The sequence below is a fragment of the Tursiops truncatus genome, chromosome 10, assembly GCF_011762595.2.
Source record: "Tursiops truncatus isolate mTurTru1 chromosome 10, mTurTru1.mat.Y, whole genome shotgun sequence".
Classification (NCBI taxonomy): domain Eukaryota; kingdom Metazoa; phylum Chordata; class Mammalia; order Artiodactyla; family Delphinidae; genus Tursiops; species Tursiops truncatus.
In genome coordinates, this window is record NC_047043.1 from 80,589,181 (window position 1) to 80,613,568 (window position 24,388).

The 24,388-nt window shown below is 40.0% G+C and overlaps 1 protein-coding gene across 2 annotated transcripts in view; it reads left to right on the top strand.

Annotated features, from left to right (window-relative positions):
* The window catches only part of TAFA1 (TAFA chemokine like family member 1), a 769,514-nt gene that overhangs the window by 146,097 nt on the left and 599,029 nt on the right, over nt 1–24,388 (top strand). For both annotated transcript variants that reach the window (XM_073787537.1, XM_073787538.1), the window contains exon 4: nt 11,507–11,669. The gene's annotated coding sequence lies outside the window, so the exon portion shown is untranslated. The remainder of the gene's footprint in view (nt 1–11,506; nt 11,670–24,388) is intronic.

A 24,388-nucleotide genomic window follows, 5' to 3' on the forward strand; every position in this document is an offset into this window, starting at 1 on the left:
CATTTGCCTTATGTATTGAGGCGCTCCTATGTTGGGGCATAAATATTTACCATTGTTATATCTTTTTCCTGGATTGATCCCTTGATCATTATGTAGTGTCCTTCTTTGTCTCTTATAATAGTCTTTATTTTAAACTCTGTTTTGTCTGATGTGAGAATTGCTACTCCAGCTTTCTTTTGATTTCCAATTGCACGGAATATCTTTTTCCATCCCCTCACTTTCAGTCTGTATGTTTCCCTAGGTCTGAAGTGGATCTCTTGTAGACAGCATATGTATGGCTCTTGTTTTTGTATCCATTCAGCCAGTCTATGTATTTTGGTTGGAGCATTTAATCCATTTACTTTTAACTTAATTATTGATATGTATGTTCCTATTACCATTTTCTTAATTATTTGGGGTTTGTTATTGTGGGTCTTTTCCTTCTCTTGTGTTTCCTGCCTAGAGAGGTTCCTTTAGCTTTTGTTGTAAAGCTGGTTTGGTGGTGCTGAATTCTCATAGCTTTTGCTGGTCTGTAAAGGTTTTAATTTCTCTGTCGAATCTGAATGAGATCCTTGTTGGGAAGAGTAATCTTGGTTGTAGGTTTTTCCCTTTCATCACTTTAAATATGTCCTGCCCCTCCCTTCTGGCTTGCAGAGTTCCTGCTGAAAGATCAGCTGTTAACCTTATGGGGATTCCCTTGTATGTTATTTGTTGTTTTTCCCTTGCTGCTTTTACTATTTTATCTTTGTATTTAAGTTTTGATAGTTTGATTAATATGTCTTGGCGTGTTTCTCCTTGAATTTATCCTGTATGGGACTGTCTGCACTTCCTGTACTTGACTAACTATTTCCTTTCTCATATTAGGGAAGTTTTCAACTATAATCTCTTCAAATATTTTCTCAGTTCCTTTCTTTTTTTCTTCTTCTGGGACCCCTATAATTCGAAAGTTGGTGCGTTTAATATTGTCCCACAGGTCTCTGAGACTGTCCTCAGTTCTTTTCATTCTTTCTTTATTCTGCTCTGCAGTAGTTATTTCAAGTCTTTTATCTTCCAGGTCTTCTCCCTCAGTTACTCTGCTACTGATTCCTTCTAGAGAATTTTAAATTTCAGTTATTGTGTTGTTCATCATTGTTTGCTCTTTAGTTCTTCTAGGTCCTTGTTAAATGTTTCTTGTATTTTCTGCAATCTATTTCCAAGATTTTGGATCATCTTTACTAACATTACTCTGAATTCTTTTTCAGGTAGACTGCCTATTTCCTCTTCATTTGTTTGGTCTGGTGGGTTTTCAACTTGCTCCTTCATCTGCTGTGTGTTTCTCTGTGTCCTTCTTTTGATTAACTTACTGTGTTTGGGGTCTCTTTTTCGCAGGCTGCAGGTTCACAGTTCCCATTGTTTTTGGTGTCTGCCCACAGTGGCTAAGGTTGTTTCAGTGGGTTGTGTAGGCTTCCTGGTGGAGGGGACTAGTGCCTGTGTTCTGGTGGATGAGGCTAGATCTTGTCTTTCTGATGGGCAAGTCCTCTTCCGGTGGTGTGTTTTCGAGTGTCTGTGGCCTTATTATGATTTTAGGCAGCCTCTCTGCTAATGAGTGGGGTTGTGTTCCTGTCTTGCCAGTTGTTTGTCTTAGGGTGTCCAACACTGTAGCTTGCTGGTCATTGAGTGGAGCTGGGTCTTGGCGTTGAGATGGAGATCTCTGGGAGATTTTTGCTGTTTGATATTACGTGGAGCTGGGAGGTCTCTGGTGGAACAACGTCCTGAACTCAGCTCTCCTGCCTCAGAGGCACAGCCCTGACACCTGGCTGGAACACCAAGATCCTGTCATCCACACGGCTCAGAATAAAAGGGAGCAAGCAAGCCAGCAAGCAAGCAAGAAGGAAAGAAAGAAAGGAAGGAAGGAAGGAAGGAAAGAAGGAAGAGAGAGAGAGAAAGAAAGAAAGAAAGAAAGGGAGAAAAATTATATTAAAAAGTTATTAAAATAAAAAATGAAAAAACAATTATTAAAAATAAATTAAAAAGTAATAAAAAAGAAACAAAGAAAGAAGAGAGCAACCAAACCAAAAAACAAATCCACCAATGATAAGAAGCGCTAAAACCTATATTAAAAAAAAAAAAAACAAAACCGGGCAGACAGAACCCAAGGACAAATGGTAAAAGCAAAGCTATACAAACAAAATTACTCACAGAAGCATTCACATACACACTCAGAAAAAGAGAAGAAGGGGAAAAATATACATATAGTTGCTCCCAAGTCCATGTCCTCAATCTGGGATGATTCGTTGTCTATTCAGGTGTTTCACAGATGCAGGGTACATCAAGTTGATTGTGGAGATTTAATCTGCTGCTCCTGAGGCTGCTCGGAGAAATTTCCCTTTCTCTTCTTTGTTCACACAGCTCCTAGGGCTCAGGTTTGGATTTGGACCCGCCTCTGCGTGTAGGTCGCCTGAGGGCGTCTGTTCCCACCCAGACAGGACGGGGTTAAAGGAGCAGCTGCTTCGGGGGCTCTGGCTGACTCAGGCCGGGGGGGAGGGAGGGGCGCGGATGCCGGGCGAGCCTCCGGCGGCAGAGGCCGGCGTGACGTTGCACCAGCCCGAGGCGCGCCATGCGTCCTCCCCGGAAGTTGTCCTGGATCACGGAACCCTGGCCGTGGTGGGCTGCACAGGCTCCCGGGAGGGGAGGTGTGGATAGTGACCTGTGCTCGCAAACAGGCTTCTTGGTGGCGGCAGCAGCAGCCTTAGCGTCTCATGCCCGTCTCTGTGGTCCGGGCTTTTAGCCGTGGCTCGCGCTCGTCTCTGGAGCTCCTTTAAGCGGCGCTCTTAATCTCCTCTCCTAGCGCACCAGGAAACAAAGAGGCAAGAAAAAGTCTCTTGTCTCTTCGGCAGCTCCAGACCTTTTCCCCGGACTCCCTCCTGGCCAGCTGTGGCGCACTAGTCCCTTCAGGCTGTGTTCACGCCGCCAACCTCAGTCCTTTCCCTGCGCTCCGACCGAAGCCCGAGCCTCAGCTCCCAGCCCCCGCCTGCTCCGCCGGGTGAGCAGACAAGCCTCTCGGCCTGGTGAGTGCTGGTAGGCCCCGGTCCTCCTTGCGGGAATCTCTCTGTGCGGGAATCTCTTCGCTTTGCCGTCCGCACCCCTGTTGCTGTGCTCTCCTCCGCGGCTCTGAAGCTTCCCGCCTCCGCCACCCACAGTCTCCGCCCGTGAAGGGGCTTCCTACTGTGTGAAAACCTTTCCTCCTTCACAGCTCCCTCCCACTGGTGTGGGTCCCGTCCCTATTCTTTTGTCTCTGTTTTTTCTTTTTTCTTTTACCCTACCCAGGTATGTGGGGAGTTTCTTGCCTTTTGGGAGGTCTGAGGTCTTCTGCCAGCGTTCAGTAGGTGTTCTTTAGGAGTTGTTCCACATGTAGATGTATTTCTGATGTATTTGTGGGGAGGAAGGTGATATCCATGTCTTACTCTCCCACCATCTTGAAGGTCTCCCCATGGGGCTACTCTTCGTTGCAGTGCACAGGCTTCTCATGGTGTTGGCTTCACTTGTTGCAGAGCACGTGCTCTAGGCATGTGGGCTTCAGTAGTTGTGGCACACTGGCTTCAGTAGTTGTGGCTCGTGGGCTCTAGAGCGCAGACTCAGTAGTTGTGGCACACGGGGTTGCTTAATTGCTCCGCAGCATGTGGGATCCTCCTGGACAAGGGCTCGATCCCATGTCCCCTGCATTGGCAGGTGGATTCTCAACCACTGTGCCACCAGGGAAGTCTGCAGACTTCAAAAATTTTTGTCCTACTGATGGGAGTGAAAACGGTGAGGTATCATTTTCTCATTTACTAGAGAATGGCTATCTTTTTATGTGGTTATTGACCATTATGAAAGAGATTGTTCAAATCTTTTGCCCATTTTTCTATTGGGATGTTTATCCTTTTCTTATTAATTCATAGAACTTTAAAAAATGTATTGGATGCTCATATTTTGTCAAGTAGATGTACTGAAAATGGCTTCTCCATTTTGTAGTTATCATTTTATCTATGGCTTTTATTAATCAGTATAGCATAGGCTAATCGGGAGTAACAAATAAACCTTGAACCTCAGTGGATAACAAAGGCTGATGTTAGTCACTGGTCCTCTCTTGAAGCTGTGCCTTAGAAAACACATGGCAGGGCTTCCCTGGTGGCGCAGTGGTTGAGAGTCCGCCTGCCGATGCAGGGAACATGGGTTCGTGCCTGGGTCCGGGAAGATCCCACATGCCGCGGAGCGGCTGGGCCCATGAGCCGTGGCCGCTGAGCCTTTGCGTTGGGAGAGGCCACAACAGTGAGAGGCCCGCGTACCGAAAAAAAAAAAAAAAGAAAACACATGGCAAAGGAAGGAAAGCTGAGGACTCTGTAGGTTATTTCTAAGTGCGAGGCCTGGAAGTGGCTTCTGTCACTCCTGTCCAAATTCCATCTCATCATTCGTCCCCAAAGGAGGCTGGGAAGTGTAGAATACTCCCACACTGATATTTGGGAGTACTCAAGTCTCTACCACATGGTGTTTTAAATGAACAGATGCTCTTAATTTTAATGTAATTGAATTCAACTCTCTTTGTGGTTTCTACTTCTGTTGTATTTAAGAAATCTATCTCCACTACAGATCAACTCCAGAAAAAATGGAGAATTCCTTGGACAGAATGGTGAAGATTTTTTTATATTGCCTTCTAAAATTGTTATACTGTTGCTGTTCACATTTAGGTCTTTAATTCCTATGGAATTGTCTTGCTTTAGTTAGGAGTCAATTTTGTTTCAGAACTATTTATAGAAAAATCCCTGTTTCCCACTAGTCTGTCAATCGAACTTCCATAGGTGTGTGGATATATTTCTGAGCTCTCCACTCAGTTCCACCAGTCTATTCATCTATCCCTGGACCAGTACCACTTTATCATAAATATTAGATTTTTATAACTCTTAATACCTGGTAAGGCAAATATCGTCTCTGTATATTTCCTATTATGGGATGTTTTGACTATTTTTGTTCTTTGTCCTCTGTTTACATCATAATTTTTTGCCAAATTTCAAAGTAAAAACTATTCAGATTGAATATATGGATCAATCTGGGGAGAAGCAGTATTTTTATAATACTGAGTCTTCCCGTCTATGAACCATGGTACATCTTTACATTTATTTAGCTCTTTTTTAATATGTTTCCATAGAGTTTCACAGGTTTTTGATGTTGTTAAGGCCTTGTGCAACTTTGGTTAGATTCATTTGTTGGTACTATTGCAAATGCTATCTTTTAAAGATGTACATATTTCAACTGTCTATCCTTTATGGAAACTTAATTTTTTTTTGTATATGTGTGCACTTTTCTTCTTAATTTTTAGTTATTTCCTCCTGGCTTTCATCCAGAAACAAGGTTTAGATGGCTAATTTTATTTTCTACTCCTGAGAGGTACAATTTTATTTCTAGTTTGCCTGCTGACGGTGTAATTTTCTAGCTCAGGTTAATGTGTGGAATCTCCTAGTAGGCGTCCCACTCTGAGAGATTTTTCTTATGTCTTCATTCTCTGTGAGGCCGTGGAAAGTGAAGTTCAGAGTTATTTGGGTTCAGAAGTTGCCCTTGGGGTAAAGGTGAGCTCTGGTGCTCTGCTTACCATGTTGGACTCTTGTTTTCCCTTAACTTTAGGTCTCTGGAGAATTCGTATCTTCTTGCCAATTTGTCAAAGCAGTAAAATAGATATTCATATTTGTATTTACTTTTACTTACTTTTAGTCGAGAGTCAGATTATTTAGTCTACCGTGTTGCCAGAAACTGAGATACAGGCACTAACACATATATATTATTAAACACCTTCAAAAATACCTATAATAATTCTAAAAATATTTCTCTGTAATTATTTTTAAAGGCTTAATTTAAATTAGTTCAATTGCTGTTTTGCTATCAAGAATTACAAATCTTTTTTTTTTTTTTTTTTTTTGCGGTACGCGGGCCTCTCACTGTTGTGGCCTCTCCAGTTGCGGAGCACAGCCTCCGGATGCGCAGGCCCAGCGGCCGTGGCTCACAGGCCCAGCCGCTCCGCGGCATGTGGGATCTTCCCGGACCAGGGCACGAACCCGTGTCCCCTGCATCAGCAGGCGGACTCTCAACCACTGCGCCACCAGGGAAGCCCCAAGAATTACAAATCTTGATAGCAAAGTATTGTCACTCTACCTACTTTAACTGGTTACTTTTGTTTCCCCCTCATTTTTTTTCTTACTTGGCTGTTAAGTCAATAAAGTGCTCTTAGGCTTGTGGTCAACAAAGTTATCTTATCCTTCTTGTTAGATGGATTGACATTTAAAAAAATTCCACTCAGCCTCCTAACACTATGGCCCATATTTTACACTCTAAGTCGGTGAGAGTTGATGGTAAACTTGCTAGATCTTGCAAAGTCAAGTTGTCTCTGATATAAACTTTCTTCCCTTTCTTGACAATTAATCAACAAGTGGCCATTGAGTTTCCACCACAAATCTGTTACATGATAATGGCAAGCTTGTTCTGATAGCCATGGGGGTTTTGTTTTTGTTTTTACATCTTTATTGGAGTATAATTGTTTTACAATGGTGTGTTAGTTTCTGCTTTATAACAAAGTGAATCAGTTATACATATGTTCCCATATCTCTTCCCTCTTGCGTCTCCCTCCCTCCCACCCTCCCTATCCCACCCCTCCAGGTGGTCACAAAGCACCGGAATTTAAGAAAAAAAAATGTCATGAAGAACCTAGGGGTAAGACAGGAATAAAGACACAGACCTACTGGAGAACGGACTTGAGGATATGGGGAGGGGGAAGGGTGAGCTGTGACAGGGCGAGAGAGAGGCATGGCCATGGGGTTTTAAACCAGATTTTCCCCAGAGTGAGAATCTGATTAAACAGATCTTCTGTGATAGTGCTAACTCTGCCCCTTCTTTCACAGATTCCCTACAGCAATTTCTCAGGGAGACTGGAGGATATAGTTAATTGCTTTTTCATATTTCTCCTCTGTGATGGTAAAGCCAACACATAAAACATAGAAATAATAATTTAAGCCCTAAAGAAACCTCTGGCAATTCAATGAAGAAAAATTCAAAATTATTAATTCATTTTAGTGCATTATCATTATAATTAACATTAAAATACTTAAAGCAATATCCCAATGTATTAACTTCCTTTTTCTTGAGAAGTGAACATTGGCCCACAAGGTATCATATGTGGGTGTATAATCTCATCAGTAGAGATCTGTTGTAAATCTTGTTCTATAACTTCAAAAAATCTGATAAATATGTCTCATGAAGTAAGTATTTGCTCAGATCATTAAAACACTGCCCTTTTGAGTGGTCGATAAAGTTAACTGATACGTTTTCTTAAATACTTTAAATGTCATTAAAAATACTTATGTTTTAAAGTAACTGATCTCTGCTGTTGGTAAAGAAAATAGAGATAAGGAGATAGAAAAAAAATCCATTATTTCATTTCTCAGAAATAACCACTATAACATTTTCAAAAAGTTTTATTACAAAATAATTTCAAATTTACAGAAAGTTTGTAAGAATAATACAGAGGACTTCTATGTACCCCTCATCTAGATTTTATATGCAGAGTATAGAAATATATATATATATATATAAAAATATATATATTTCTATACCCTGCATATATAAAAATCTATTTTTTATATATATATATAAATGTATATATATTTACTGTGTTTTTCTGAATCATTTTCTGATATATTTCCTAAGAGCAAGGACATTCCATTACATAACTACAATTCTATGATGAAATTTGGGAAGTTTGGCATCAATACAACATCCTGATTTAAAATGCAATCCGTATTCAAATTTTGTCATTTTTTTCAATAATGTTCAGTATAACAATTTTCCCCTGATCCAGGGTTCAATCAAGAATCATATATAGAATTTAGTGGACATGACTCTTTGGTTTCTTTTAATCTGGAACATTTCCTCAGCCTTTCTTTATATTTTATGACATTGACATTTCTGTGGAGAAGAGGCCAGTTGATTTCTAGAATGAGTCTCAATTTGTCTGATATTCCTTAAATTTGAAAGCGCTTTGAAAGAGTTGTATAAACTCACTGTCAGCCCTGCCTCCCCTTCTCTCTTGAAATCCTAATTTACTCTGACTTTTGTCCCTACCATTCTTCCAAGATTGCTTTTATTCAGGTCATCAGTGATCTTCATGTCACAAAAGTCAATGGCCTTTTCTCAGTTCTCCTCTTGTTCAACCTTTGAGCAGAATTTTTTTTTTTTTTTCTGTACGCGGGCCTCTCACTGTTGTGGCCTCTCCCGTTGCGGAGCACAGGCTCCGGACGCGCAGGCCCAGCGGCCATGGCTCACGGGCCCAGCCGCTCCACGGCATGTGGGATCTTCCCAGACCGGGGCACGAACCCGTGTGCCCTGAATCGGCAGGCGGACTCTCAACCACTGCGCCACCAGGGAAGCCCTGAGCAGAATTTGATAGAATTTATCTCCTCCTCCTCTTTGAGGATATCATACTTTTGCCACTAGGCTTCCTTCACATAGCTCTTTCCTTTATCTCTTTGCTCAGTAGTCCCTTCTTCTAAGTTTTGCTGGACTCTCTTAAGCTTTCATTCCCTAAATGACAAAATAGTATATGGCTCAGTCCTCAGACCTCTTTGCCTTCTACACTTATTTTCAAGGTAGGTTCACCTAACTAGAACATGGATTTAAATACCAGTCTAAATCTATAAAACCAGCCTAGAATTCACTCTTGAACTCTAGATCATGCATCCAACTTTCTACCTCCCATTTGGAACTCCTATAGGCATCTCAAACTTAATATGTCCATTACCAATTTCTTGATAATTTTTGGAAAGCCTGCCAGTCTTTTCACTCTACTCAGAATAAAAGTCAAACTCCCTTAGAGGGCATTACATAACATGGTTTCCCATTAATTTGCTTGTCTCGTCTCCAACCTTCTCTCCTTTTACTTACTCTATCCTGCCACACCAAGTACACTTGTACCTTGGGACCTTTACACTTGCTGTTCCCTCTGCCTGGAATCCTTTCCTCCAGAAACCTACATGACTTATTGTCTTATTTCAGGTTTCTGGGCAAATAATTTCTTATCAGAGAGGTGTTTCTTAAACACCTTAAATAATATTGAAATGTTCCCTGCACCAGCCATATCACTCTTTATTCAGTATTCCTGTTTTACTTCTCTTTGTTCCACTTATTATTATCTTAAATACAGCTTTTTCTCTCTATCCCCTCCCCTAGTAGAATGCTAACTCCACGTGCATAGACATTTCGCTTTGTTTACTCTTATACATACAGCTCTTAGAATAGTCATTAACTCATAGTTGGCATTCAGGAAACATCTGTGAGGTGAATGAATATCCTTTCAGATCTTTTCTATACCTAGAAGTGTCTATTTAAAAATTATTTGGATAATGCGCTCTCTACGGTTCTGTCAATTGCTTTCTTACTTAGTATTATGTCCTGAACATCTTTCTACGTCACCAAAAATAGATCTAAATCATTTTCCATAGCCTTAGAATATTCCATTGTATAGAGGTGGCATAGCTGATTTATTAAAACTCAACTGATGGACAGTTGGATTGTTTTCAATTTTTTTGCTATATCAAACAATGCTGCAACTAATAACCTTATGTTGAAGTCTTTTGTAATGCAATTTGTCAAACAACTATTGAGTATCTGCTTTATGCAATTCACTGGTCTGAGCAATGGGATGGGAAAGCAGAGACAAATGTGACATGGTTTCTGCGTTCAGCGAGCTCATGACCTACTCAGAGAGACAGATGATGATAAATAAGGATGATATATCTTAGAGAATTATGAGTACTGCAAGACCAGTAAAGAAGTACAATGTGGAATTCAGGGATAGGAATTACCAGAGATAAAGAAAGAGGTAGAAAGACTTTCTGGAAGGTCTATATAGGTCTATATAGTTAAATTGGGCTTTGGTAAATGTTTCATTCAATTGACAGAGGGGCTGGGGAGGAGAGAGTGCAACAGTCAGAGGATGGTGGGAACTGTCCTTGGGTAAGTTAACTCTCTAATTTGGCTAGAACAGAAGATGGGTGAGTGATAAGGCCAGAAATGTAGGTTGAGGCAGGAGCATATGGCAGATAAAAAATCACTGTCAACTCAAAGGACCCAGAGATAGAAAATATTATAGAAATGGATCCACTTGACTTACCTATCAGATTTTTCATTTTGGGGAAAACAGTTTACCTGGGCTATCCCGGCCTGTGAGAATTCAGATTCATTATTTCTAGATATTCTGGTATTTGAAGAGAAACTGAAAAATTTGTCTTTTTAAAAGATAAAAGTTCCTGACTTTTAACTGCTGGCCATCAACTCATATTTTTTCACAACCTCTTTTTGTGAACCACAGAACAAAATAACAACAATAATAATAAAACTCCCAATTCACTCACTCCTAATGGGCCATATGTATCCTGCAAGTCCCCAGTTTGTAAACTCTGCCCTGAATAGACACTGTCTACTAATATGGTGAATTTCAATCTTTTGGACCTTGAACCACAGCAAAAAATTCCATTCTACATTGAGACCTAACATGCACACACATGAACATAGATAAATGAAGCTAAACTTTCTGAAAACAATACTCAATCCTAACAATTTACTTAACTGAAAGGAAAGCACTCTGATCTAGTCTACTTCGATCTAGTCTATTCTATTCTAAAAGGAAATGTTTGTCTTGACCTACTAAATTAACTTCAGGACTCACAATGGTTTCAAAACTTATTAAAACCACTGTCCTGACTATGATAATTCTTTTGCCCTCTAAATCTGTGTTATCTTGTAATATCGCTTAAGAATTGCCTTCTCAGGTGCTTAGAATTTAGGGAGCCAACTAGAACATAAATAGCTCTGGGCAGGATCTGCTCTTTTCTCTTAGACCCACAGGCTCAGCAAATGTAACATATATTTGACTCTTGGATGCTGGGACTTGGGCCTTTGAGGGCCTCCACAAATCGGCTTTTATATTCTGAGTGCCAGGAGCTGTGGATCTGTAACCCTATTATTTAGCTGGAGGAGATGGTCAATGGATATCAGTTAAGAAACTGTTTGTGACTAACTCAGCCAGCTCCCCTCCAACAATGTATCTATGAACCTCAGCTTGAGAGTGAGATCCTCATGACCTCAAGGTCAAATTGACTCAGCTGACCACTCCTCCAGCTCCTCCCTCAACACCTGTCCAGGTCCCGATTAGTAGATTCACTATGAAGGACGAGTCATAAAGGACCCTACTGTTTTAAGCTCCATGTGATCAGAACCCTTCCCGGTTACTAAGAAACACAAATGATTTTAGTTGCCTTGAAATTAAATGTAGCCTAGAACACATCAATATTTGTCAGGTCACATTGCAAATGAGCTACTGTATTCATAATGGATGTGTCACCATCATAAATATGACACAAGGGCATTTTCAAAGAGATGATTATCCACTCTGATGGGAGAGAAATACAAGCTTAAGAAATTAACATTCTCACCACCTCCTTGTCTCTCTTTGCTTTGCATTATTTAGGGATCTCTGGTGACTCGATTGAAGTCCTCCCTGCCCCCCGAAACCTGCAGAGTACAGAGCTGTTGGAATATACACCACCCTGATATCAAAGGAAGGAGCCCTGTTGGAGGAATTGACATTTCCCCTCTCATCTCTGGGTTAATGGAAAGACCTGTATTCCAAGGTACCTTTGTCTCAGCGGGAACACCGCAAGACATCTTTTGTTTTGATTTATATTGGTTGCAGGTACATGCTGGATCAAAGCACATGAGAATGGGAGAAAGAAGCCAGATGCATAGTTGATCCAGGGGGAAAACTGAACTATAGGACATTTTACTTCTTTGTTTAGCAAGCTGTATAATAACTGGCCAACATTATTTATTATTATACTATTTATATTTTAAAATTTATTATAGCATTTATTATTTATTCTTATTATTTATTATTGAGCACTCGTCATACACAAGACCAGTGGTCCCCAACCCTCCTGTTCATTCAAATCTCTTGAGGGGCTTTTTAAAACTATAGTTGTCCTGGCCTCACCCCCAAAGGCTCTGGTATAATTGGTCGTGGCTGGGGCCCAGACAGCGGCACTTTTTAACAGTGCTAAGGTTATTCTAATATGCAGCCAGGGTGGAGAACCACTGTATTAGATACTATTTAAAAATTTTTAAATTATTAGCTCTTTCAATACCCATAGTAAGTCTATAAGTTGCTATGATTATCATTATCCTCAATTTTCAAATGAGAAAATAGAATTAAAGAGAGTTAAGCATCATTCCTATGAGTGTACAGGCTAGTAGGGGTGGAATCCAAATTTCTCTCCAGGTATTTGGATTCCAAAATGCAAAGCAAGTTTAATGCAAAGATCAAGGGCAAGAGAAACACTTTCTGCCAGGTGTTTGGGGCAAGAGTCATAAAAAGATGACTCCAAAGGAAGACAAAAAGGTGAAGTAGAAAGTTTAAAGCATCTGCAAGCCTGGCTTCATGGGTGTGCAACCTGTACATGGGCTCAGAAGGGTCCCATACTTGGTTTAATGCTCTGTGTTGCTGTCTTGGAATTCTTAATACATTTTGAACAAGAAGCCCCACATTTTCATTTTGCACTGGGCTCTACGAATTGTGTAGCTGGTATGGGTTTGATGAGGTAGGTGATTGCTTCCCTGGAGTGATTTCAGCAATTTCAGTGAAGTAGGGACCATCTCCTTCTTTGGGAGCACTTTTCCTAGAGCTGGAAAAGCAAATGTCAAAGGCATTGACAAGGGAGCCATAGAACTCTGAGTTGCATGCCCTCCCTAGAGGCAAGGGGCCAGAGTGAGGGGGTGGGGCAAATAAAAACAGCAGATGCTCTAAAATATAGGTCCTTCCATCTTTCTAAGTAATAATCGCTAACATTTATTGAGTGTTTTCTATGTTCTAAGCACTGTTTTATGTAGTCTGCATGCATTGTTTCCTTTAATCATCACCACTCTATGAGATACATACCATCATTTTATCCCCTTCTTATGGATGAGGGAAATGAGATACAGAAAGGTTAAATAACTTACCCAAAGTCACAGAACCATGTAAGAGGAGGAACTGAGGTTTTAACCAGACCTGTGCACCTCCCCACTACACTGTGTGGTCCCTTAGAACATAATGGATCAATTCCTATGTGTTCACCTGAGCCCCTGACCGTTGCACTCTCCAGAGGTGCTCCTTACCAATCTCCTATCTCATAATTTCCTTACATGGAGGGAGTCAGGTGTCACAGGAAACAAAAAGTTCAGGAATTAGGAGGCTCCAGTTCTTGTCCGGTTTCATCCCTGCTGTTTACTGGTCAGATAACTCTAAGCAAGTCATTTTATTAAGTTCTTTATTTTTACCCCATCATCACCCATTCATGGGACACTTTAAATGCGCTAGGCACTGTGCTCCTTTCTTGAATTTCAATAGCAAATCAGAATAGGTCTCTTCCCTTTTGGAATATGCCTCATTCTGAAAAGGGATTTGAGGTACTTAATTACCAGTTTCAGTTTCCCTGCTTGTTAAAAAGAAAGCAGATGTGAACTGAGTTGTGGGTGGGAGTGAGGGGAAATAATAGCTATTTAAATTTAAAAATGGAAGGATTGTGATTGCAAATATGGCTTGCAAATATGATCTGTTATTACATGGATTTCCACCCCTAGACAGTTTGGGCCACTTACCGAGTTCCCAAGTGCGACTCGTGATTACATGGCCAGCTATCTCGTCTCCTGTTTGAATCCTACACTTACTTTAAGACTAAGAGCAAATCCCATCTATTTCAGTTGATTTCTTTTTCTGGAATTCTTTAAAACCAAACCATAACAAGGATGGTGATTCTAAGAGTAACTAACCTTTATGGAACACTCACCATGAGCAGATGCAATGACAGTACTTATTGGATTAGCTCATTTAATTTAACCCTTAAAACAACCCAGTGAGATAGGTACATTTTACAGGTGAGAGGACTAAAGCTAGGGAAGGAGTACTAATCCCAGATACTATTCCAAGAGTCAGGATTCAAACCCTGGGTTTGAATGGATCTAGTGTCCAGGCTCTTAAACACTGCTGTGGTCAACCACTTATTTAGTATTTCTATTACTACATAAATATATATTATATATGCATATTTACATTCATACAAATATTAGTATTTACCTCATATTATTTTTGCATGTTGATATACCTCAACTTATTTAGCACTTAACTCAAAATATTATTGTACATTGACTTAGAACATATGTCATGTGTTAGGCTTCCAAGCCCCTAGAGAAAGCTATATTTTAGACTTAATGTCTCATGCAGCATTTTAAATCATGTCTTGCATGGTGTAGATACTAAAACATATTGACTGACCAAAATCCAAATGGAAAATATACAATAATACCTAACCTCAGGTCAAGCAAAAAAATCTACAGAATAGTTTATATGAGACCATAATTTCCCTTGGTTTGACATCAATTCTTTGTTCCCCAAACTTCTAGAATTTTATTTAGAAAGATAGGTTTGTTTTCCTCCCAATGAAAGAGTGGTTATTGAGCATTTTTCCATATCCCAGGTATTATCTAAGTGCTCTACCTGCCTTAAGCCACATAATCTTCATAAACATAGTGAATGTATTGCACCTTTCTGCCTGGTTTACCCTTAGGCATTTACATTTACTCCTTGTAACACCAGTGCTTCAGGGGAAGCAAACCTGTCTCCAGCTCCAAAATGAGTCTGATTTGTCTTCTATGTCTTTGATAATAATTGGTGTAGGAACTCAGGCATAAGACAGCCAACCATTCCTGGACAAAAGAATTGGTTCAGGAAATGGCATATGACTCCGTGTAAGCAAAGGAGACAGGATGGGATGTTTGCTGAGGGTATTTGGAAAACAGAAAGCCATGGAAAAAGATGGCTTGGCTGTGGGCATGTCATCGCAGACTGTGGTAGCCTTTTCACTACCAGCTCAAGGATGAAGTCAACGGAGAGAAAAAAGGAGGGACAGGAGAATCACAAAGAAACAGATTCTGTGTCCTGGTTAGTCTGCCCTATCTGTAGGACTTTTCATATGTTGAACCAATAAATTACCTTTATCAGTAAAGCAGACTTGAAATGGACGTTCTGTTCCTTGTCTCTAAAACCATTCTATTACATGAGTACTCTGTTATGTTACATACCAGTATTAATATAAAAGGATACAACATGAATGAAAATATGTAATAATAGAAATACATATAACATTTGCAGAGTGCTTAATGTTTTAAAAAGTGCTTATTATGCATTTTAATCTCATTGAGTTTCTATAAGCCTAATAACAGGTTACACAGAAAAGATTGCAGTAGTAGTATATCTTACTTAGGAGATGTGTTCTAAATATACAGGGGTAAAATTGTATATAGTCAAAGTTACCTTTTTTTTTTTTACTGGTACACGGGCCTCTCACCGTTGCGGCCTCTCCCGTTGAGGGGCACAGGCTCCGGACGCGCAGGCTCAGCGGCCATGGCTCACGGGCCCAGCCGCTCCGCGGCATATGGGATCTTCCCGGACGGGGGTGCGAACCCGTGTCCCCTGCATCAGCAGGCGGACTCTCAACCACTGCGCCACCAGGGAAGTGCTCAAAGTTACCTTTGAGAATACCAGCCTTCAATATGTACAGCTCAGTCAGTTTCTCCTTTCTCTCTTCCACCATTCATTCTAGCAGTCAAAAAATATTTACTGAGCACATTCTATGTGTCACATGCTAGCATGGAGTCATGACAAGTTCTCTGATCTCATGAAAGTTACTTCCTAGTGTACGAGAAAAGTATTAAATAGATAAAGAAGATAATTATAGACTGTGGTAGTTTCTAGAAAGTTTGGGATTATCGAGATCAACAAAGGAGCAGGAGACTTGTAGTGAAGTTTGTCAGGGAAAGCCTTTCTGAGGAGGTGACTGAGCCCTGAAGGATGAGAGTGTTGACAAATGCCCAGGGGAGCATTGTAGACAGAAGGAAGAACAATAATGACAGTCTTCAGCTGTTTGTGAGTAACAGAAGAATAGTCTACCTGGACAGTAGTGAGTGATGGAGAAAGGGGAGAAGATGAGCTCACAGAGGAAGGTGATCGTTAGAATACGCAAAATCTTTTGGTAGGGTGTGGTATGGAAATTGAATTTTATACTGATGGAGATGGAAGGGAAAACCAATGAAATGCTTTGAGCAAGGTAGTGGCATGCTCTGATTTGAGGTTTTAAAAGAATCATTATGATAAGGGCTAAGAGAGGAAAATAAACCAAGTTAGGGAACAATTGAAGTTCAAAAATGTTATAGTAGTGTGTGATGGGGAGAAGGAGAGAAGTGGTTAGAAAGGAAATGTATTTTGGAAGAAGAACTGACAGAACTTGGTGATGTTTGGATGTTAGAAGAGAGTAAAGGGAAGGAAGGCATCAATGATGACACTTCAGCTTTTGTCCTAATCACTTGGGGGTAGAAGGATGCCATACGCATGGACAGGACTACAGTACAAGCATTAGAATGAGAACTGAAGAGCTCTGTTGAGGACCTATCAAGTTTGAGGTGCATATAGTGGGCATGTTATTGTGCAGTTGAGAAAAAAAAACACAAAGTCATATGATAAATAAGTGGAGAACCTGAGCTTGAACTTAGGTGTGTCTAGACACAGGTGGCTCCCTTCACCACGAGCCCGCATGATTTTAGCAGTGATTTTAGACCAATTGAGTTGTCTGTAGATTATCAGACACCTCACAAATAGTAATGAATACATGCTTACAAGCTTCACAATGGTAGCAACAGCTTTTAATTGTTTGTGAGCATCTCTATTGACAAACCCCACAGAGTCGAGAAGGGAATGTCAATAGCGCTACAAGGCTAAGTTGGTTGATGGGATGAGTAGCGGATATTTCCTTCCTTGGCTAATTTTCCTGTCCTTTGTGTATCATCATCACCAGTATTTCAAGTGCGGAGATTCCTTTTGCCAGATAACTACAGAAGCTGTATATAGTAGTTGTGGTATACCACAGAGTTTGATACAAGAGCATGTAACTAGTAGGTAAAGTCAGATAATGATACAAATTATTTTTACCTGGCATTTGCCTACTACAACGTTATTATGCAGAATACCATTCCGTATTTTAATCTTGCTGTGTTCTTATATAAGCCTGGTAAGTTAGGTTATGCAAGCATTGTTACGATTATTATTATAGTAGAGTTGCATCTTATTTGGCAGTTGGGTTCTAAAGTACAGAGGCAGAATCTTGTGTGTAGTCAAAGTTACCCATGAGAATTCTTTCAGAAAGTCCAATACAGCTAGTTTTCCCACAAATATTATAATTCATTGGTGTCTGTTCCACTTACAGCTGGTAAAGTGGATGGCTTCTCTTTGGGGTCATGCAATACAGCAAGTTGCTCACTATTTCTTCCTTCCTTTTTCTTTTCCTCCCCTTCTCCCTTCCTTCATTCCTTCTATAGATTTTATGGCCTCCTACATGACAGATATTATTCGAGATACTGGAACTACAGTGATGAACCAGAGAGATAAATTCTTGACCTCCTGAGGCTTACAGTCTAGCATACATCCTGAGAGGCACACAGGATGCAGGAACAATGGTCCAGGCCCCCAGAATACACAGCCATTGCCATTAATGGTTAGCAAGACTCTTGCACTAATTAAATTGTTTCTCTCTCTTTGCTGGGCTCTTACATTTGAATTTGCATAAGATAAACTCCAGTCAGACACAATTCTGTATTCCCATAATATATGTGAAGAAATCGTCTTCGAAAGGTGATTTCTTAAAAGCCTGATTGTAGTAGAATAGGTTTTGAACCTAGGTTTTCAAAGTTAAAGTCCTAAGTTTTGCCCCCATGAGCATCTTTCCCTCTCCTTTATATCATCAGTCTCTTGGGCCTAAAGTCTGTGCGTCGCCTTGTCCATCCTGACCTCTTGTGTCCCTGCTCTTGCCTTTTGTTTACTGACTTTTCCCTGCGTAGATATGAATTTCTAAGTTTTTATTCAGTCTTAGCCTCACCTAGAAAAGAAAGAAAGGAAAAGGTTCTTAATGACTTCATTGCTCAGTCTTTTGCTTTTGAGAGCCTTGACTCTTGGTCAAGATTAGTCTAGGCATGGCTATTCAATAGGAAGGGCCTGACTTCACTGACTGACATCTTGCCCTTCCAGCTTCCCCGGAGATTCCATTATATTCCTACAAACCAGGTAGGGGACTATCATTGTTACTGAGGATAAAAATATTTAGGTGAACGTCCCTTTGCAGAATCATTTATCTTCCATTCCAATTTATGCAGTACACAGGGCTCTGATCCAAAAAAACCTGATTTATTAGGGTTTCTATTTAGGACTGTGTTTAAAGACACTATGCCCTACATTGTGGGATTGTTAAAGTAAGAAACACCCATATAATTAAATTTGGAGTAGACAAAAATGGTGTGAAGGAGGAGAGAGAATTGTCTAAAGTACATTAATTTCTTTTACCGTAAGACTTTGGAACCTTTTGACTGTGTCATGCCAGGTTGTCCTCTCCTGTTACTGGGTGAGTGTAGAAAATTTAAGCGATGTCTCTTCATTTATCTGAATGTGCTGTATTATAGAGCTGCTTTAAATGTTTTGGAGTAGTTGCCACTGCAATTTTATGAAATAATGACTTGGTTTAATGTCATGCTGGTACAGTCAAGTTTTTACATTTACCTGATGTAAGGTATGAAAGGAAACAAATGATTACTTACAAACCTTTCATGAGTTAGTTTTTAAAAATAAGAGAGAGAAAATGATGAAGTCTCCTGTGAATAGAACAGTATCATTGGGTAGAAAGAGTACTGAACTGCTATGCCCTTAATTCACTGTGGAACCTTAAACATATTGCCACATTTCTGGGCCTTGGTTTCTGTCAAAGTAAGTAATGTTAGCTGCAGTGGCAGACAGCCTCAACAGTTCAGTGATTTAATACAAAAAAGTTTCTTTCTCACTCACCTCAGTCTAAGGAGTGTGTTTGGGGAGGTGGCTTTTGACTTTTCCATGTTGTGGCTCCACCGTCTTTAGCACATGGTCTCAAATTACTATTATTTTGAAGTTTTAATGGTTAACACCATTGCTCTCATAAAATTATTCTTTGCTTGTAGGATTTTTTTCCTCTTTTCTTTTTCCTACCACACTGAATGAGTACAACATTAACTTGGATAATAATGGAAGAAACATATCTCTTTGATACTAAATTGTTAGCTTCCAAGAAAATGCTTAGGCTGTAACATGTAACATTTTAAGCTTCTTAATTATTTTAAATAACAAATATAGTAACATTTTAGTTTGATGATTCCAGAAGTGTTCTTCACAAAACCTCAGCCATAAAAACAAAGATGTCTAGTTGATTCAGAAGAAAAAGTTATTTTTTTCCAAAAGGCATTTCCCCAAATTTCTTTATGGAATTACAATGTTTTTTTAAATTCTTCTCTCTTTTCTTTCTCCTCCAAGAAAAGCAAACTGAAATTCCAAGTATTACCAAGTATTTTTTTTCCTTTAAGTAGAATATCTGCCAACATCTTGAGGAACACATTTTGAATAATGCCAGTGGACGAAGTAGGAAGAATTAGAGGACTTTAATAAAATATTGCAAAGAAATTTAAAAAATGGTATTTGGGGTGGAATAATCTGACAAGTGTGTGGGACAGACTGGTGAAGGATGGGACCAAAGAGGCATGCAAATATATTTAAAGTCTTTAATTAAAAAACCCCACAAAAACCCAAATACAAATAAGCAAGTTAAAAAAAGTAAATGAAAACCAGGGACTGTTGCATCTGCTATTTCAAAAGAAAAATAAAAAAAGAAAAGAAAAAAAATAAAAGGAGTGAACAATAGTGCGGAGTGGTGAAAAGGGGGAAAACAGTATATAGACTACAGGAGGCAGGAGAGCAGGGTGATTAAAGGGAATAGTGTTGAGTCAAACATGTTGGGATTTATTTCTTGGCTCTCCCCTACTACCTATGGGACTCAGGGAAAGTGGCTTCACCTCTCTGACTCTAAACTTACTCACCTGAATACAGAGGCATAATTACAATACCTACTGCATATTGTTGTTGAGAGGATTAAAAAGCACATTGCAAGTGCTCATAGAAGACCTTGTGTTACCACTTTTCTTTCTTTTTTTTTCTTGAAGTATAGTTGGTTTACAATGTTGTGTTAGTTTCAGGTATACAGCACAGTGATTCAGTTTATATATATGTATTCTTAATATACATAATATATATATATATTCTTTTTCAGATTCATTTCCCTTATAGGTTATTATAAAATATTGAATATAATTCCCTATTATCACTTTCCTTATTGAATTTGGATTACTTTAGAGAAATTTGGAATGAAAAATGAATTTTTATTATAAATAGGAGATTTAATTATTAAAAACATTTTTTTGGAAAAATTATGAAGCCCCATTCTTCAAGCTATTATAAGTAGTGAATACATCATGATTAATAAAAGGTTACTGTGGTTGAAGGGAGAAGTCTATCTACTCACTTTCATTCCTATCCACCCTGAGGTGTTATTCAAAGAAGCAGTGTAGAATACCAGGAAATCTACAGTTTATTCTTTGAAAACCATTGGATAAAAGTAAACCACCAGTGACGCTTTTTAAGATGAACCGTGAGAAGCTCGTGGTACAAGTAGAAGATCCGTTTCCCCACAGGCTATGTCTAAGTAGAGACAAATAAACATATCCTAACCAATGTAAAGCATATGGAACCCCCCAAAATCTGAATTCCAGGGCTAGAGAGGAGAAAAAGCGAATGAACACTCTGCCTGATTACTGGTTTTAGAATTTACTTGCTTTAGGGCTTCCCTGGTGGCACAGTGGTTGAGAGTCCGCCTGTCGATGCAGGGGACACGGGTTCGTGCCCCGGTCGGGGAAGATCCCACATGCCGCGGAGCGGCTGGGCCCGTGAGCCATGGCCGCTGAGCCTGTGCGTCCGGAGCCTGTGCTCCACAACGGGAGAGACCACAACAGTGAGAGGCCCGTGTACCAGAAAAAAAAAAGAATTTACTTTTTTTCATTATTCCTAACAAAAATTTAGTTTTCATAGTAGTTATTATAACTTTTCAGGGAAGGTGTTGGGTCTTATTCACTATGAGATCCCCAGTGCCTCACTCAATACATGCCACTTAATAATGCTCAGTAAATAGCAGAGAAATAAATGAATGATGAAGCAAGTGGATAAAGGAATGAATCTTTGCATGAAAGAGGCCAGTACACATGGAAGTACATAAATGGATATGAAAAAGAAACACTTAAAAAGAAGAATAAATCCAACTTGGCTACACCTAGATGCACTAAATGAAGGAACGGAACTTCCTGATTTGTAAGAAACAAAACAGCTGAACTATGGGATTTTCTTCTGGCTTATAATTCTACATTTTGTGAGTTCCAGCATTCTCTAACTCTTTAAGCTTCATTCCAGACTGCATTAATAGTAGTGCATTTGATAGAAATTTGGAATTCAGGAGGGAAAGCCCATGTGGAAGAGACGATAAAAGAATATACTTTGAGGCCTATGTATTGAAGATTGGACATTGAAGCAGAACTACCTCATAGACAGCTGAAAATATGGGACAAACTAGGGTGTATAAAGATTAAATGTTGTAGTTCTCAAGTTCCTTTCCTCCAGGACAATGTAGTTTTTGGTAAGGAGCAATCTGCTAGCTGAGCACTTTTGGTATGCCCTGAGCATCAGTCATTATATAATACAGAAGACATGGAGAGCACTGGTTAATTGGGTGAATTGATTACATGGAGGTCAGTGAATAGAGAGTCTAAAGTAATGATAATGATAATAGCTTACATTTACTAAGCATTTACAGTGTTTCAGGTACGTTAGTATTTTCATGTATTTATATAGTCCTTCCAGCGCTTCTGTGATTAGATCAGGAATCTGTGAACTTTTTCTGTTAAGGATCATATGGTAAATATTTTAGACTTTGTTGACGATACAATCCCTGTTACAGCTACTCAACTCTGCCCTTGTAGAGGAAAACAGTCATAGATGACGTGTAAATGAATGAGTGGATTTGTTCCAATAAAACTTTATTTGCCAACCCTGGATGTAGGTCAACACCCCCATTACCGTCTTTTAATCTACAGAGTCAACTCTGTCTGTCTATACCAGAGCCCATTCTCTTAATCACACCATTACATTGCTCAAAGTAGGCTTCAGAAAGAACCTCAACAAAGGAATGATGGCTGGATTGGAAAGAAAAAACTGGTATTTAGACACAGGGAGACCAGATGGCAAAAGTACAGATATGGTCCACCAACACTAAAATGAGGGAGGTGAAGCTAGCAATGGCTGGGAGAGAATGGGTATCGTAGGGATAGAATCCCTATGAATTTCCAGCTGACTGGATACATGACGGTGCACTAGGACTGGGAATGCAAATGCAAGGGTTGCAAAAGTATTATATGAAAACAGGTCCTGACATTGTGCTTGTAAGCTGTGGCTATTAAGAAAGAGAAAGCATCACTTCCCCAAGATGAACCAACCTTACCTTTATGAATCAAAACACTGCCTTACCCCAAGCATGAAGAAAATACATGGGGTATGACCATCAGTGCAAATCTCCTGAATAAACTCCCTGTCCTACCAGAGCCTCAACACTGCCCAGGGCAGGGCCACTTCCCTTCTGGAACTGGCCCTGACCTAAATCACAGATGTACTTGGCTAACTGCTTGGCACAATTGCCCGGAGGAACTCCCTGTAAATCCACGACAAACTATGTCACTCACATAAACGCTCTTGCAGCTAGAGATGGTTGACAGGGCCTAAAAAATACCTTTTGCATGTTTTCAGATTAGTGCTTATACTTTTGCCGTCAACGTTGCCCACCTCTGAGAGGTGTCACAGAGTCTGTTCATGGCTGAATGCCCAAGATTTTTCTGTTCCTTTCATTGGAAACAAATCCTTTTTTCCAGTTTCCTGCCTTTTGTAGCTACCTGAGAGCCTTAGCTAGGGTCTACATTGATTCAGAGCTATTTATTCCCACGATTGTCTCCTTAACTTGATTGTAGGCAAGTTGAGGGCTAATGGCAGGGCAGTATCTCCTTTGTTCTTCTAGTCTTTGTGTTAGCACATAGGGGGTCTGCTGGTTGAATCCAACATCAGATAATAAAGGCCCCGGACATCTCACGTGGATACAGCAGGGAGACTAGGGACTATAAGAGCTCGTGAACAAATTTTTAGAACCACAGCAGTAGAAATAAAAATGATGTTTAAGTTTTCACAATATCTTTACATGCCAGAGGAATATGAAGCTAGGCATACTTCCTTCTGTTGATAAAAGAAATACTTGGTAGCAGACATTTTAAAATTTTTTAGTATAAGTATCTAAAAAGATTTCAGCTGCTCAGAAAATATAGAAAATAAGGATGCCACGGAGGTAGAACAGACATGATTACTCTCGCTATAGAAGCTGAAAATGCCAGGCACTCAAGTTTCCAGTCTGCCTTACAGCTCAGGCATGGGCTAATGACAGACTTGGTAAATCAGGCTGCTCACTCCAGGCTTTGGGTAGTTTCTTAGTTTTGGATCTCCCTTGAAACCTGGAAACATGGTTTTTGGTTAGTTTGTTTATTTGGGGAGTAATCCCTAGAAGCTCAAGGGAAGGAATAGGAAAGAGAGAGGGGATGGAGGAAAGCCCATTAAAAGAAGTGTTAATGAGCAGATTACAGCTATAAACAGCTGAGTCTCAATCTTCCTGACCACTGTTGGAAGAATCTTCTAGAAAGCAGGTTAGAGGAGCCTCAGTGAGAAGCTGGGCTATTTATCCACCAACTTCTATACATCATTGGTTGAGGCTTTTCCCTATGCATGGGCTAAGTGAGCTCCTGGGCTCCAAAGAAAGTCCCAGGAGGCAAAGTAGAAAGACAAGAGAGAGATGGGAGATGACCAACGAGCCACGAATTGTCTGCTGTAGTGTCAGATCAACTCAGAGCTGGGTGGAGGGGATATGGGGCAGGGTGGGGCATCAACAGCAGCTGCTCCTTGTTGGGACCTAGATGCCAAAAGAACAAAACAGTAGGGGAGTCTTCTGTGGTGATGAAGCCCTGGCTGAAGCGCTCAGACTCTTGGATCAGTGTTGGTACCCAGGGTAGAGTGCTAAAGTAGTCAGTGATCTACTCTGAGTTCATTTCATTCAATCCTCAAGACAGCTCCTTCACATCAGGTGAGGAGGAAACAAAGCCTTAGGGAGGAAACCACAACTTGTCCACAATCATACAATTGCTATTGCAAGAAAAGATGTTCCCATTCAAAACGTGCATCATCAGTAGTCAACAAATGGTGGCTTCTCTTAAAATTTAGAGGAAATTAAGAATGTTAAAATAATACTGGTAATGATCATCTCAGCTCTTTGTAGAGCACATG